General features: G+C 42.1%; 1 protein-coding gene across 1 annotated transcript in view; it reads right to left on the reverse strand.

Moving 5' to 3' along the window:
- Positions 1-13,733, reverse strand: part of LOC117077283 (NACHT, LRR and PYD domains-containing protein 12-like) — a 42,989-nt gene extending 29,256 nt beyond the window's left edge. Inside the window, exons 1-3 of the mRNA XM_033200934.1 lie at positions 13,613-13,733; positions 12,007-12,070; positions 11,387-11,514 (exon numbers count right to left, since the gene is read on the reverse strand). The gene's annotated coding sequence lies outside the window, so the exon portion shown is untranslated. The remainder of the gene's footprint in view (positions 1-11,386; positions 11,515-12,006; positions 12,071-13,612) is intronic.
- Between the last annotated feature and the right edge of the window lie 3,642 nt (positions 13,734-17,375).

The raw sequence follows: 17,375 nt of genomic DNA on the forward strand, positions 1-17,375 counted from the left end.
AGCGGCTTATAGAAAAAACTCCTATTTCCCTGGGACAGAGCACCTGAGGGAAGGGGTGGATGTGGGCACAGTTTCAGCCGATTTAAACTTTTCCGGCTACTGGCTCTGAAGCGAGCAGCTGATCCTGACAAGGAGGATTCTCCCAGCACAGCGCTCAAGCTCTGCTAAGGGACAGAACTGCCTCCTGAAGTGGGTCCCTGATGCCCATGCCTCCTGACTGGGAGAGACCTCCCAAGAGGGGTCAACAGACACCTCATACAGGAGAGCTCTGGCTGGCATCAGGCCTGTGTCCCTCTGGGACAAAGCTTCCAGAGGAAGAAGCAGGCAGCAATCTTTGCTGTTCTGCAGCCTCCACTTGTGATACTGCTGTTCTGCAGCCTCCACTGGTGATACCCAGTTGAACAGGGTCTGAAGTGGACCTCCCACAAACCGCAGCAGACCTGCAGAAGAGAGGCCTGATTGTTAGAAGAAAAACTAACAAACAGAAAGTAAAAGCATCAACATCAACAAAAAGGACCCCCACACAAAAACCTCATCCAAAGGTTATCAACCTCAAAGATCAAAGGTAGAAAAATCCACAAAGATAAGGAAAAACCAGCGAAAAATGTTGAAAATTCCAAAAACCAGAATGCTGCTTCTCCAAATGATCGCAACTCCTCTCCAGCAAGGGCACAAAACTGGATGGAGAATGAGATTGATAAACTGACAGAAGTAGGCTTCAGAAGGTGGGGCATAAGGAGCATGTTCTAACCCAATGCTAGGAAGCTAAAAACCTTGATAAAAGGTTACAGGAATTGCTAACAAGAATAAGCAGTTTCTAGAAGAACATAAATGATCTGATGGAGCTGAAAAACACAGTATGAGAACTTCATGAAGCATACCCAAGTATCAACAGCTGAATCAATCAAGCAGAAGAGAGGATATCAGAAATTGAAGATCAACTTACTGAAATAAAGAGTGAAGACAAGGTTAAAGAAAAAAGAATGAAAAAGAACAAACAAAACCTCCAACAAATATGGGACTATGTGAAAAGACCAAACCTACGATTGATTGGGGTCCCTGAAACTGATGGGGAGAATGGAACCAAGTTGGAAAACACACTTCAGGATATGATGGTGGAGAACTTTCCCCACCTAGCAAGACAGGCCAACATTCAAATTCAGGAAATACAGAGAACATCATGAAGATACTCCTCGAGAAGAGCAATCCCAGACACATAATCATCAGATTCCCCAAGGTTGAAATGAAGGAAAAAAATGTGAAGGGCAGCCACAGAAAAAGGTCAGGTTACCTACAAAGGGAAGCCCATCAGACTAACAGCTGATCTCTCTGCAGAAACCCTACAAGGCAGAAGAGAGTGGGGGCCAATATTCAACACTCTTAAGGAAAAGAATTTTCAACCCAGAATTTCATATCCAGCCAAACTAAGCTTCATAACTGAAGGAGAAATAAAATCCTTTACAGACAAGTAAATGCTGAGAGATTTTGTCACCACCAGGCCTGCCTTACAAGACCTCCTGAAGCAAGCACTAAACATGGAAAGGAACAACCGGTACCAGCCACTGCAAAAACACACCAAATTGTAAAGACCAGTGATGCTAGGGAGAAACTGCATCAACTAACAGGCAAAACAAACAGCTAGCATTATAATGACAGGATCAAATTCACACATAACAATATTAACCTTAAATATAAATGGACTAACAGACTGGCAAATTGGATAAAGAGTCAAGACCCATTGGTGTGCTGTATTCAGGAGACCCATCTCACGTGCAAAGACACATATAGGCTCAAAATAAAGGGTTGGAGAAATATTTACCAAGCAAATGGAAAGCAAATAAAAGCAGAAGTTGCAATCCTAGTCTCTGATAAAATAGACTTTAAACCAACAAAGATCAAAAAAGACAAAGAAGGGCATTAAATAATGGTAAAGAGATCAATTCAACAAGAAGAGCTAACTATCCTAAATATATATGCACCCAATACAGCAGCACCCGGATTCATAAAACAAGTTCTTAGAGAACTACAAAGAAACTTAAGACTCCCACACAATAATAATGGGAGACTTTAACTCCCCACTGTCAATATTAGACAGATCAATGAGACAGAAAATTAACAAGGATATTCAGGACTTGAACTCAGCTCTGGAGCAACTGACCTAATAGACATCTACAGAACTCTCCACCCCAAATAGACAGAACATACATTCTTCTCAGCACCACATAGCACTTATTCTAAATCGACCATATAATTGGAAGTAAAACACTTCTCAGCAAATACAAAAGAACAGAAATCATAACAAACAGCCTCTCAGACCACAGTGCAATCAAATTAGAACTCAGGATGAAGAAACTCACTCAAAACCACATAACTAATGGAAACTGAACAACCTGCTCCTGAATGACTACTGCGTAAATAACGAAATTAAGGCAGAAATAAAGAAGTTCTTTGAAACCAATGAGAACAAAGACACAACATACCAGAATCTCTGGGACACCACTAAAGCTGTGTTAAGAGGGAATTTTATAGTACTAAATACCCACATTGGAAAGCTGGAAAGATCTGAATTTGACACCTGAACATCACAATAAAAGAACTAAAGAAGTGGCCAAGCACGGTGGCTCATGCCTGTAATCCCAGCACTCTGGGAGGCCAAGGTGGGCGGGTCACGAGGTCAGGAGATCGAGACCATCCTTGCTAACACAGTGAAACCCCGTCTCTATTGAAAATACAAAAAAATTAGCCAGGTGTGGTGGTGGGCACCTGTAGTTCCAGCTACTCAGGAGGCTGAGGCAGGAGAATGACGTGAACCCAGGAGGCGGAGCTTTCAGTGAGCCAAGATCGTGCCACTGCACTCCAGCCTGGGTGACAAAGTGAGACTCCATCTCAAAAAAAAAAAGAGCAAAAACTAGAGGAGCAAGAGCAAACAAATTCAAAAACTAGCAAAAGACAAGAAATAACTAAGATTAGAGCAGAACAGAAGGAGATAGAGACACGAAAAACCCTTCGAAATATCAATGAATCCAGGAGCGGGTTTTTTGAAAAGATTAACACAATAGACTGACCACTAGCCAGACTAATAAAGAAGAAAACAGAAGAATCAAATAGACACAATAAAAAACGATAAAGGGGATATCACCACTGATCCCACAGAAATACAAACTACCATCAGAGAATACTATAAACACCTCCACACAAATCAACTAGAAAATCTAGAAGAAATGTATAAATTCCTGGACATATACACCCTCCCAAGACTGAACCAGGAAGAAGTAGAATCCCCGAATAGACCAATAACAAGTTCTGAAATGGAGGCAGTAATTAATAGCCTACCAATGAAAAGAAACCCAGGACCAGACAGATTCACAGCCTAATTCTACCAGAGGTACAAAGAGGAGCTGCCACCATTCTTTCCGAAACTATTCCAAACAATGGAAAAAGAGAGACTTCTCCCTAACTCATTTTATGAGGCCAGCATCATCCTAATACCAAAACTTGGCAGAGATAAAACAAAAAAGAGAAAATTTTGGGCCAATATCCCTGATGAAGATCAATGCAAAAATCCTCAATAAAATACTGGCAAACTGAATCCAGCAGCATATTATGAAGCTCATCCACCACGATCAAGTCAGCTTCATCCCTGGGATGCAAGGCTGGTTCAACATATGCAAATCAATAAACATAACCCATCACATAAATAGAACCAATGACAAAACCCACAATTATCTCAACAGATGCAGAAAAGGCCTTTAATAAAATTCAACATTCCCTCATGCTAAAAACTCTCAATAAACTAGGTATTGATGGAACATACCTCAAAATAATAAGAGCTGTTTATGACAAACCATAGCCAATATCATACTGAATGGGCAAAAGCTGGAAGCAGCCCCTTTGAAAACAGGCACAAGACAAGCATGCCCTCTCTCACCACTCCTATTCAACATAGTACTGGAAGTTCTGATCAGGGCAATCAGGGAAGAGAAAGAAATAAAGGGTATTCAAATAGGAAGAGAGAAAGTGAAATTGTCTCTGTTTGCAGATGACATGACTGTATATTTAGAAAACCCCATTGTCTCAGCCCAAAAACTCCTTAAGCTGATAAGCAACTTCAGCAAAGTCTCAGAATACAAAATCAATGTACAAAAATCACAGGCATTCCTATACACCAATAATAGATGAGCAGAGAGTCAAATCATGAGTGAACTCCCATTCACAATTGCTAAAAAGAGAATAAAACACTTAGAAATACAAACGTGAAGGACCTCTTCAAGGAGAACTAAAAACCACTGCTCAAGAAAATAAGAGAGGACACAAACAAATGGAAAAATATTCCATGCTCATGGATAGGAAAAATCAATATTATGAAAACAGCCATGTTGCCCAAAGTAATTTATAGATTCGATGCTATTCCCATCAAGCTACCATTTACTTTCTTCACAGAATTAGAAAAAAACTACTTTAAATTTCACATGGAACAAAAAAAGGAGCCTGTATAGCCAAGATAATCCTAAGCAGAAAGAACAAAGCTGGAGGCATCACACTACACAACTTCAAACTATGCTACAGGGCTACAGTAACCAAAGCAGCATGGTACTGGTACCAAAACAGATATGTAGACCAATGGAACAGAACAGAGACTTCGGAAGTAAGACCACACATCTGCAATCATCTGATCTTCAACAAACCTGACAAAAACAAGCAATGGGGAAAGGATTCCCTATTTAATAAATGGTGCTGGGAAAACTGGCCAGCCATATGTAGAAAGCTGAAACTGGACCCCTTCCTTACATCTTATACAAAAATAAACTCAAGATGGATTAAAGACTTAAATGTAAAGCCAAAAACCATATAAACACTAGAAGAAAACCTAGGCAATACTATTCAGGACATAGGCATGGGCAAAGACTTCATGACTAAAACACCAAAAGCAATGGCAACAAAAGCCAAAATTGACAAATGGGATCTAATAAAACTAAAGAGCTTCTGCACAGCAAAAGAAACTATCATCAGAGTGAACAGGCAACCTATAGAATGGGAGAACATTTTTGTAACTACCCATCTGACAAAGATCTAATATCCAGAATCTACAAGGAATTTAAACAAATATACAAGAACAAAACAACCCTATCAAAAGTGGGCAAAGATATGAACAGACACTTCTCAAAAGAAAGCATTTATAAGCCAACAAACATGAAAGAATGCTCATCATCACTGGTCATCAGAGAAATGCAAATCCCTGCAAAGGACATGAACTCATTCTTTTTATAGCTGTATAGTATTCCATGGTGTATATGTGCCACATTTTCTTTATCCAGTCTATCATTGATGGGCATTGGAGTTGGTTCCAAGTCTTTGCTGTTGTAAATACTGCTGCAATAAATATATGTGTGCATGCGTCTTTATAGTAGAATGATTTATAATACTTTGGGTATATATCCAGTAATGGGATTGTTAGAATCCCATTAGAATGGCGATCATTAAAAAGTCAGAAACAACAGATGCTAGAGAGGATGTGGAGAAATAGGAACGCTTTTACACTGTTGGTGGGAGTGTAAACTAGTTCAACCATCGAGGAAGACAGTGTGGCGATTCCTCAAGGATCTAGAACTAGAAATACCATTTGATCCAGCGATCCCATTACTGGGTATATACCCAAAGGATTAAAATCATGCCCCTATAAAGACACATGCACACGTATGTTTATTGCGGCACTATTCACCATAGCAAATACTTGGAACCAACTCAAATGTCCATCAATGATAGACTGGGTTAAGAAAATGTGGCACATACATGCCATGGAATACTATGCAGCCATAAAAAGGATGAGCTCATGTCCTTTGCAGGGCCATGGATGCAGCTGGAAACCAACATTCTGAGCAAACTATCACAAGGACAGAAAACTAAACACATGTTCTCACTCATAGATGGGAATTGAACAATGAGAACACTTGGACACAGGGCAGGGAACATCACACACAGGTGCCTGTCATGGGATGGGGGGCAGGAGGAGGGATAGCATTAGGAGAAATATCTAATGTAAATGACGAGTTAATGGGTGCAGCAAACCAACATGGCACATGTATACCGATGTAACAAACTGCACATTGTACACATGTACCCTAGAACTTAAAATATAATTTAAAAAAAAAAGATGCAAGAGAAGAGTCAAATAGTGAGTAGAGACAGAGGAGGTAGAGAGGAAATCAATGATGATCAAAGGAAGTGTTCAGCTTCTGTGTAGTGCTCTAATCTTTCAAAAGAAAAATGTATTCATATATCATGTGTAATTAAATCAATAAATAAGAAATTAAAAGGCCGTATAACATTATGAATGAATCATGTTATGTAAATATATATATAAATACTTATTTATTCACACAAAATGCGTGGAAAGAAGACTGTAAGGACACTCACCAAACTGTGGACAGTTGGTTGTTTATTGGGGGTTTTTTGGTTTTTTTTTTTTTGTTTTTTTTTTTTTGTGAGATGTCGGAGAGCAGTCAGGAAAGGCAAGTTTCAAGATTTACTCTCTCTATACCTGTGTATTATTTTGATCTTTTACCACGAAAATATGCTTATATATTATTAATTTAAAAATAAAGGCATGAAAAATGTCAAAGACACATGGTTGAGTGGAAAAAGCTAGTTGCAAGATAACACAGTATTAACCTATTACATAAAAAGAAAACCAACACACCAAAAACATAAATATTTTGCATGTGTTTTATATAGGTAGATAAAATTGCAAATGAAACAAAGAATAGTTGTCACATTGAGGTAAGGCATTCAGTTGGGTGGAAGTGAAGGAAAACAATCAGGTGACTAAGAGCCCAGCTCCAACAATAATTAGCTGTATGACCACATGCAAGTTACATGACCTCTTTGTGCCCTCAGTGTCTCTAACTGTAAAATGGAAAAAAATAACAGTACCGGCCCGGCGCGGTGGCTCAAGCCTGTAATCCCAGCACTTTGGGAGGCCGAGACGGGCGGATCATGAGGTCAGGAGATCGAGACCATCTTGGCTAACACGGTGAAACCCCGTCTCTACTAAAAAATACAAAAAACTAGCTGGGCGTGGTGGCGGGCGCCTGTAGTCCCAGCTACTCAGGAGGCTGAGGCAGGAGAATAGCGGGAAGCCAGGAGGCGGAGCTTGCAGTGAGCTGAGATCCGGCCACTGCACTCCAGCCTGGGCGACAGAGCAAGACTCCGTCTCAAAAAATAATAATAATAATAATAACAGTACCTATTTCATGGATTGTTGTAAAGAGTAAACGTGCTCATCTCTTTAAAGCATTTAGAGTGGTGTTGGGCACAGTAAGCCTATATAAGCATTTACTCTCATTGTTACACATTTCTACATTTTTATAATTTTTATAATAATATATTCATATAGTCTCATGTAATTCTTGTGTATTCCTGTAATTTTAAAATAAGATTTGAAGTATAATATTAGAAAAAAAGTTACAGATGGCATATTGCAATTTTGTTAAACTTTTATTTTAGGTTTGGGGTATATGTGCAGTATAGGTTTGTTATATAGGTCAGCTCATGTCACAGGGGTTTGGTTTAGATTATTTTGTTATCCAGGTACTAAGCATAGTATCTGATAGTTATTTTTCCTAATCCTCTCCCTCTTCCTACCCTCCTCCTTCAGGTAGTCCCCATTGTCTCTTGCTCCCCTCTTTCTGCCCGTTGGTTTTCATTATTTAGCTCCCACGTTTAAGTGTGAACATGCGGTATTTGTTTTTCTGTTCCTGCATTAATTTGCTAAGGATAATGACCTCCAGCTGTGTCATGTTCCTACAAAGGACATGATCTCATTCTTTTCTTTTTTTTTTTTAGCTGCATAGCATTCCATCATGTATATGTATCACATTTTGTTTATCCAGTCTATCATTGACGGGCATTTAGGCTGATTCCATGTCTTTGCTATTGTGAACAGTGCACACTGCAAAATAATATATAATTAGAGACAACTTAAATGTCTATCAATAGGGCAATAGTTAAATAAGTCATCACACATTGATAACATGGAATACTTTGCAACTCTAAAGAATGAGTTGGGCCGGGCTTGGTGGCTCACACCTGTAATCCCAGCACTTTGGGAGCCCGAGGTGGGAGGATTGGTTGAGTCCAGGAGTTTGAGATTAGCCTGGGCAAAATGGTGACACCCCATCTCTATTTGTATTAGTAATAAATTTTTTAAAGAAAAGAATGTCTATGTATGGACACTGAAATATAACCATGTACATTTAGCATTCTTTAAAGTGATGAAATGGTATGTATTATTTTATATATTATATATGTATACATCTATTATATGTGTTTACATATTATGTATTTTATGTATACACACACACATACACACATACTCCCCTATACTAACATACACATAAACTGGCCTTTCACAATTTATCCTATATGCTTATGTGTTTGACTTTTTTATTTGAGACGGGGTCTCCTCTGTCACCCAAGCTGGAATGCAGTGGCATGATCACAGCTCACTGCAGCCTCAACTTCCCCAGACTCAGGTGATCCTCCCACCTCAGTTTCCCGAGTAGCTGGAACCACAGGCATGCGCCACCATGCCTGGCTAATTTTTTATATTTTTTGTAAAAATGGAGTTTGTCCAGGTTGCCCAGGCTGATCTCAAACTCTTGGGCTTAAGTGATCCACCAACTTTGACCTTCCAAAATGCTAGGATTACTGGTGCCAGCCATCGTGCCTGGCCTGATTATCATGTCATCCAAATATTACCAATGCTTATAGTATAAAGCCCAAATCCTTAAGGAGCCTGCCACCCAGCCTCAGCTCATATTACTCTCCTATGGCTAGAGTAATTCTTAATATGCTCAGTCATAGGACATATCTTTCAGTTCTTCAAATTACTATACATATTCTAGTTTCAGGTCTTTGCACATGCTGTTTCCTCTACCTGGAACACGTCTTCCACATACCCCCATCCACCTCCATCTACCCTAATTTATCTTTCAGTCCTCATCACTTCTTCAGGGAAGCCTCCCCTAACCTTCCAGACAGGGTTAGTCTGGAAACTAACCCTGTTATAACACTTACAGAACCCTTATTTTTCATTCATAGCTTTTTCTTTTTTTTTCTTTTTTTTTGAGGGAGTTTTACTCTTGTTGCCCAGGCTGGAGTGCAATGGCGCGATCTCGGCTCATAGCAACCTCCGCCTTTTGGGTTCAAGCAATTCTCCTGCCTCAGCCTCCCGAGTAGCTAGGATTACAGGCACATGCCACCATGCCCAGGTAATTTTTGTATTTTTAGTAGAGAGAGAGTTTCACGATCTTGGCCAGGCTGGTCTCAAACTCCTGGTCTTGTGATACATCTGCCTCAGGCTCCCAAAGTTTTGGGATTACAGGTGTGAGCCACTGCGCCTGGCCCATTCATAGCTCTTATCACAGTTTACAGCTTTCTATTGATAGGTAGGATTATTAATGTCTCTTAATTACTCCTATTCGACTGTAAACTCCATGACAGCATGATTCTTGTCTGTCTTGTTACATCCTGACATCTAGTAAAAGCTCAGTAAATATTTGTGAAATAAATAACAGCCTTCCATTAATTAGGATGAACCTTGACTTTGGCACTGGCTCCACTTTTCTCTCCATTTCAAGCCCTGCCATCATGTAAGCAACATCAATGTCTGTGGATGACTCATCCAACATGTTAGCTTCACTGCCGTTTGATCTCCTCTACTTCAGCAACCTCTGACCACATGCCACTTTCTAAGTCATTACTAGTCATTAGTTTCCTAGACCACCCAATAGGCATGGAGCTGCTCCACTTTAGAATTACTGAACTCTACTAGCCTAATCTCTGGCTACAACCTCCTAGTCCAGTTACTTCTTGGTTCTCAGAACACCCACTCCTCATTCTCTTTCTTTTTTAAAAAAATTTTTGATCAAGGACTCATTTCACAGCCAAACATTTCTCATTCTCATCAAGATCTCCCATCCTTTGATTTCTCCCATTCTGCAGCTCATTATCACCTCATGACTTCAATCCCTACCCAGTGTAGGTGCCATGGTACGTCACTTCAACCACTTTCTTGCTGGCTACTTCACTGCCCTTGCATTTTTAATCTACCATTTATTGAGCAATTACTGTGAGCAACATTACATACATTATCTCTGCAACCTCTCACAAAACCCTTGAGGTAGTATCAGCATTGTCCCCTTTCACAGATAAGGAAACAGATTCTAAAAGAGGTGAAGTAGACTTCCAGGGCACTGGTCCTTGCTGGCGTGAGCTGGGTGGCAGTTAGGTGGCACAGTCTTGAGTGCCTCTGCTGCCAACTGTGAGCAAAGTCTCGCCACTGGCAGCCTGGCATGGCACTCCAACTGTAGCTGTGTCAGTGTGTTATGATGCCCTCCCACATCAACCTGGCTGGAATCTCCACTAGTAAAGTGAAATACTCAAGGCTCAACAGCACAGATGATGGCTACATTGACCTTCAGTTTAAGAAAAGCCCTCCTAAGATCCCCTATAAGGCCACTGCACTTGCCACTGTGCTGTTTTTCAATTAGTGCCTTTCTCATTATCATAGGCTCACCTTCTGGCTACATCAGCAAAGCAGGGGTAGACTGGGCAGTTCCAGTCCTGATCATTGACATTCTGGTATTCCTGCCCTGATTTTACCACCTGCACAGAGCCTACTATGCATCCAAAGGATTACTTCTAGGGCTTACCAGGATTACTTCTAGAGGTTGCTCCTAAAATGACATTCCAAACTTTGATGACTAGCACCCACTTCAGCCCCTAGAAGAAGATTACATTGAGACTGTGCCCAGCTTCAGGATATCAAGCAAAAACCAAAGCTAACTGAGGGTTAGGGAATTCTGCAGTTTACAGAAGTTTAACAAAACAATGGCCAGATTTTATGGGTCCATCCCAAAAAATGTTAACAGAGCTTACAATTTGCTAATTAAAACATGCTCTATTTTTCATCTCCTGGCCCTGGCAAAAGCTCTTGACAAGTTTTTCCATATGAATATGTATTATGGAAGAAAAGCAATGCTAACTGTCTGAGAAAATGGGAGGTTATTCTCTAGTGGAAAGTGTTGTTCCCACCACCCTCTTTAGAGTTGAACATTTCTTTTAAATAATCTTCATTGTCCATTTGTTCTTGTAGCAAATTGGAATAAGTCTAACTTCTTATTACTAAGCAATTTATTTTTAAAATATCTCAATATCTAATCTACACTTATGTCTACCTTCATGTTCTGGTGGAAGACCTTGGTAAAGTCAAATATCAGTGTGGGTCCATCTGTAACATTTTTCACTTGTTTTCTTATTGATAACAACCAGGAATTTTTTTAACCACAGAAGAAGTTTTCAAAGTGTAAACCCTTTCTCTATTTACCAATCCTTGGCCAGTTCTGATCCAGTTCACCAGTAGGTTGGGCAGCATATAATTTGGGTCGTTGGGTCTTTTGTAGATCAGTATGTTCTGTATATCATGTCTTTAAGTAATGGACTTTTGGTTGTTTCCTAATGAAAAATGTAGATAAGTGGTTATTATTTAGAGTTTATAACTCTATTGCTAGCACCTTATACTATGATGTCATTCTGCTAAAGATCGAAAGACTCAGCCTGGATCTCCAGAGGACTAGATTGTCTTAGGTTGAATCTGTTTCCTAGCTTGCAGAAAGTGACTCATTAAAAAGAAATTAAAATGTTGAAATCCCCCAAAAAAGAAATGAAGCAATTTGTGCAAGATCACACAGCTAGAAAGTGGTGGAGCAGGGTGCAATTGGGATCTCAAGGAGATAGGTCTGACTCCAAGGTCTGTGCTCCAAATCAGTAGGCTATTTTGCCTCTCAGAGGGAAAGATAACTGTGACTGCAACATGGAGAATGAAAGAGGGAAGCAGGGAAATGCGAAGATTTGGAGACCATGGCAGCAATCCAAGTGAGAGTTGATGGTGGACTAATAATTATCTACTTGAACACTGCAAATAATTCCAAATAAAGTCCCACTTACTTCAGGCATGTGACTTTACAGGATGAACTTGGTGGGCTTTGGCTGACAGCACAACTAGGTATGCCTATAAGAAACCAAAAGAAATCAGTAGTTTAAGACATTATTTCAGAATAAAACTTTTAACTTTAACTTTTCTGCAAATGTATATATATATACACACATATATAAAATATATGCACACATTATTTATTCCTAGGTATGCAGCCGTTTATTAAAAGCTTCCCATGTTCTGGAAATTTATTATAGTCTTATTTAAACTTCCAACTACCCTGTGAACTACCATTTTACAAATGAGGAATGTGAGGCTGGGTGCAGTGCCTCACGCCTGTAATCCCAGAACTTTGGGAGGCTGAAGCAGGTGGGATCGCTTGAGGTCAGGAGCTCCAAACCAGCCTAGACCACATGGAGCGATCTCATCTGTACAACAAATGCAAAAATTAGCCAGGCGTGGTGGTGTGTGCCTGTAATCCCAGCTACTTGGAAGGCTGAAACAAGAGAATCGGTTGAACCCGGAGGCGTAGGCTGCAGTGAGCTGAGATTGCGCCACTGCACTCCAGCCTGGGTGACAGAGCGAGACTCAGTCTCAGTAAATAAATAAATAAATAAATAAATAAATAAACAAACAAAATGACGCACAAGAAGATCAAGAAAACTGCTTAATGTCACAGTTAGTTAATCGTAAAGATGGGATCAGAACCCAAGTCTGCTCCTCTCCTTCTAGTCACTTATCCAACGAAGTCCCAAGCTTAGTTAGATTCATACTCCCTGACACCACCCACAGGCCGTCAGGGCCGGGGCCGGGGCGGAGGGGGGACGGGAATCACGCAAGAAAGCAACTACAAATCTCCACTTTCCAACCTTATCAAGGAACTAACCCGCAAAACCTGTGGCTAGTGATCTGCCAGGGAGGGGCCGAGCTTTATCCTGAAGGCCTCGAGGCACCCTTCCGCAGTCTTACTCTGGGCAGTGATCCCATTTTACACTCCCCACTCTGCTGGCACCATGTCCAACAGGGGCGGCAAACCTAGCCTCAAAGCCACACCAACCCAAGGACAGCGGCTGCTACATTTCTTCTCTCACAGAGAAGACACAATCAGAAGACACAATGGCGGATATCAACGTAATCTATTTGGGTCTTCTCCCCGTTTAAAACCATAATCGAGGATCTACAGATGACCATCAGTGGGTTCACGAACCCTCTGTGCTTACATGCAAATCATGGGCATTTTTTTAAAGGAGGTGGTCAACTGGTCAATAGTTTTCTTTATTTTCAAACGGTGCCATGTGCATCCTACCGCCCACCTCAAGAAAAACAAACAGGTTAAGAATCTTAACTCAAAGCTCTGTCAGCAAGAGCTTCTAGGCCATCTATACTCTCAGTTACGCATGCATCTGTCTCCCGCCGTAGGTCGACCTTCCTTCCTGCTCTCCCCTCCCCAGCACGCATGCAACCATCAAGCACGCGCCCCAAACGCACGCACCCCCCATGCACGCATCCCCACGTACGAACCCGCACGCACGCACGCACTCCACGCGCACGCATATATATTATTAATAAATCTATATCCCCTCACGCACATCTCCACATGCACACGCACGCACATACCCCAAGGGCTTCTCCATGAGTCTCCACGCTCAAACGCATCTCTTTGTCACCAGTCGCACACTCCCACGTCCGCATCTGTGTAAATCACATCTTCGCATCTCCCCCACACATCTCCACACGTACACAAGCATTCCTGCACACGCGCGCCTCCCCACGTACGCACCTCTCTACACCCCTTCATACACACTCATGCCTTCTCACTACACGTACCAGCCCATTTGCAAGCGCTTGCACTCTCCACATGCACCGCTCGGAGCTTTTCCCCCTCTCTCCTCCCAATGGCTGGCTTCTGGAGCCGACCTTTCCACGCCCCCAAGCTTCGCGGCAGCTAGGTCCCTCCCCAGCGCGCTGAGCTCACCGCGCCGGAGCCGGTCGCAGCCACACAGGCCCGTCCGACTGGGCCACAGCTTCCCACCTCACATCCCAGGAGACACCAGGCGGGGCGTGGCACCTCCCACGCGCGGCTCGAGGGAACTCCCAGGATTTCCCGTCCTTCCGAATTCGGGGGGGTCAGGGGACTGCGGGGAGGCGTTTCTCATCCTCGCTGGGGAAAGCGCTCACCTGATGCCCAAAGTCGGTTTGCTCTTCCTCTACCTCCTGCCAGAGGGGAAGGGATTCCAAGAGAAAGCCAAGGTCTTTGGGGCGGAGAAGGGGAAATGACTCAGAGAGGAGGCTGCCCAGAGGGAGGGGCTAGTCTGGAAAGGGAGGGCAATGGGGTGCCGGAGGGAAAGGGGAGAAAAAAAGAGGATGGGAAAATCACCTCAGGGGCAGTTTTGGGGGTGTCTAGCAAAGACCTGGAAGGCCTTCCCGGTTAACCCTGACTTCAAGAGCTGCTGCACTGGGTCATTTATTTCCTCAGTGCTGGGCCTTAAACTTTACCTGATACCCAAAACAGCCATGGCTAAGACCCTTGGCTAGCAGCTCACCAGGCATATAGGAATCCGCAGGTCTGGGCATGGGCGCAGGGATTGATTAACTCTTCATGTTCGAGGGAGTCAATAATAGTCTTAACCTTATAGGATTGCTGGGAGGATTGAATGAATCACTGCAGCTCAGGTGCTTGGCATAGTGCCAGGCACACTGTAGGCAACCAGTCAATGAGCGCCTATGAGTCAAAAAGTCTTCATTCCTTGATACTCTGTCTTCCCTCTAGATTATGAGTCTCATGAGGACAGGGATTATGTATCTTATTCATCACCGAACTCCAGCACCTGCCTCAAAGAGACTATCAATAAAATATTTGTTGAATGAGTGAATAAATGAATGGCGGAATGATAACTTGGAGTGGTGGCTGTACCACGACTCTCTCTTCTGCCTTTTAAGGGATGTATTTGTGGCAGTTTGGATTGGGAAGACCATAATTGGAGAAGGTGGCACACAGGACCCCTGTTAGTTGCTGTATCAAGTGACCTCCTCTGGCCTTGGAAAGTAGAATATCTTTGGCAATTCCCTGCATGAACACATTGAAGACTCTCAGATGGCTGACCTGAAATTTGAAACAGAGACACCACTAGCTAAAACAGTATTTGCATTTTGTACAGTTATCAAGCAGGATTGGGGAGAAGGCTGAAGCAGAAAGCTCAAAAGTAATGGTGGCAGAGGATTGGCAAGGGAGGTCCAGGTGAAGTGAAGTGTGTAAGGGGAAGGATAGTCACCCCAAAAGGGATTCTTATTATGGTCCTAAAGTAACAGTAATGTCATCCACTTCTCTGTCCCAGTCCTAAGATTCCCGATGATCTGCCCTCATGTCCCAACATTCTTGAGGTAGGTATGCACATCAGGCTCCTGTCACTACATTCACTAAATTTGCATTTATGGTAATTCATACTGTTAGGGCTAGAAGGGACCTTAGAAATTACCCATACTCTTTAATACCTAGTTGAAAAACTAAGAGCCAGAGATAGCAAAGGACCCAGGCCTTGGAATTCTCTGGCCTTGGTACTGAATCTTTCAGAGACTGAATTTATTTTATATCCTAATTATGCATTTAATCTCTGCCCCATCCCCATTCCCACCCCCAACTCCCAAAATACTGAGAAAAATGAAAGGACATGAATGGAAGGTCAGCAGAAGGGAAGAAGAGAAGAGGTACTTCAAAAGACCCTGACTTCGCTTCCTTTTGCTTTCCCCTGAGGAAGTTACCTGGCCCTTCAACTAGTCTCTGTATGAGAATGGCTCTACCCTGGCACCCTAGCCACTTGGCAATATCTACAATGATCCCTCGAGAAAAGGCTTGAACCACAGCTAATCTGAGTCTTGGCAGAATGCCTGTGATCCTTCCAGAGCACAAGGGACGGGAGGCCTGAGAGGAGCTGCTTCAAGATAATTCCCACTTGCCTCCTTATCTCCCTTGGCAAGCTTCATGAGACAGATTTTCATAGCCTCTCACCTCCCAGGTATGTCTGATGAGGTACAAGACTTCCTGACCCACTTCCCTCAGAATAGAGCTACAGACTATAAAGCCACTTAAATGCAGTCTATAACTGGCTTCTTAGCAGTGAGGTATCCCACAAGTAATTTGGAAGTCTTCTGGTCCCTTGTGTTTCAGTGTCATCCTTTTTGTTGTTTGGGACAAGGACCATTTGGGGCTGGAAACTTTGACTGTGTTTTGTTTCACTGTGTAAATAATAAACTGTTTGAATCTAAAAGTGATTCCTTGTATCTTTACCTACTACATCAGTCAGGCCTTGGACTTGGACTTGCCATATGTGCTTGACAGTTGCTTACTGTGAATTTCACATTTTTGGGCCATCTCATGACCCTCTCTTATCACTGAGGAAGTTAAGTGAAACAAAGAGGTGTTGCTGATAGTAGCTTTTTCATATCACTATACATCAAAGGGAAAATCAGCCCAAATTCAATTTCCTGGGACTTTTAATCTGCCTGGAAGAGTAGCAGATCCTCTTTGTATTCTGTGTGCAAGGCCAGCCCTTGTGCTCTAGAAGGATCACAGGCATTGTGCTGAGACTCAGCTGTCATCTATATCCCCTTTGAAAGAGTCCTCTTGGTCCAAAATATTTCCCCTGGCAGGGGATAACCTGCCAAGGTATATTGTTGGCTGACCCTTCTAAACTGGAAAGTCTGAAGCTTGCCCTCTCCAACTTGTCAGTCCCAAGTCAGACAACAAAAACATTTTCCCCGGAAGGTTCTTGTTAACATTTCTTGTTTTCTGAGAAACAATGTCTTGTTTTCTGTGTGAATTTTGCCCACATTCCTCCATTAGCACATTATTGGTGGCTAATTTATTAATTCTTCTAATTGTTTCCTTTGAAGGAACCTGGCCTTAAGAATAATGGAAAGAAGCAGTCATGGGAATCCTGGACCAGGAATATGTGCCTGAGAGGGATTATACACGTGGTGCTGGTGAGTTCGCCCAACTTCACAGTGTATGAGGTGACCTACTTGTTGTTCTGCTTATCAGATTCTAATTCTATCCAACCAGCATTTACTAAGCACATACTATGTACAAGTCTCCATGCTAGATCTTGGTAAGAGCTTCTACTTGCACTCTGGTGTCTCTAGTAAATGCTCCCTCTGTCAACTACCACTATTAACTCATTGAGTTCATAGATGTAAAACTATCTGAATTGGGTACTCCATTGTAAATGTTAGGAATATTTTTCATCTTAATATCCCACCACAGAAATGAGAAGAATACTAGGAACAGAACTAGTGGTTAATAACTGCTCTTGAATGACCCGAAAAGATCAGTCGCAATTGTAATTTTTGTATTGTGCCCAACAGTATAGGAAAACCAGCTTGA

This window comes from Trachypithecus francoisi, unplaced genomic scaffold, assembly GCF_009764315.1.
Source record: "Trachypithecus francoisi isolate TF-2019V2 unplaced genomic scaffold, Tfra_2.0 Lachesis_group6, whole genome shotgun sequence".
NCBI classification, from domain to species: Eukaryota; Metazoa; Chordata; class Mammalia; order Primates; family Cercopithecidae; genus Trachypithecus; species Trachypithecus francoisi.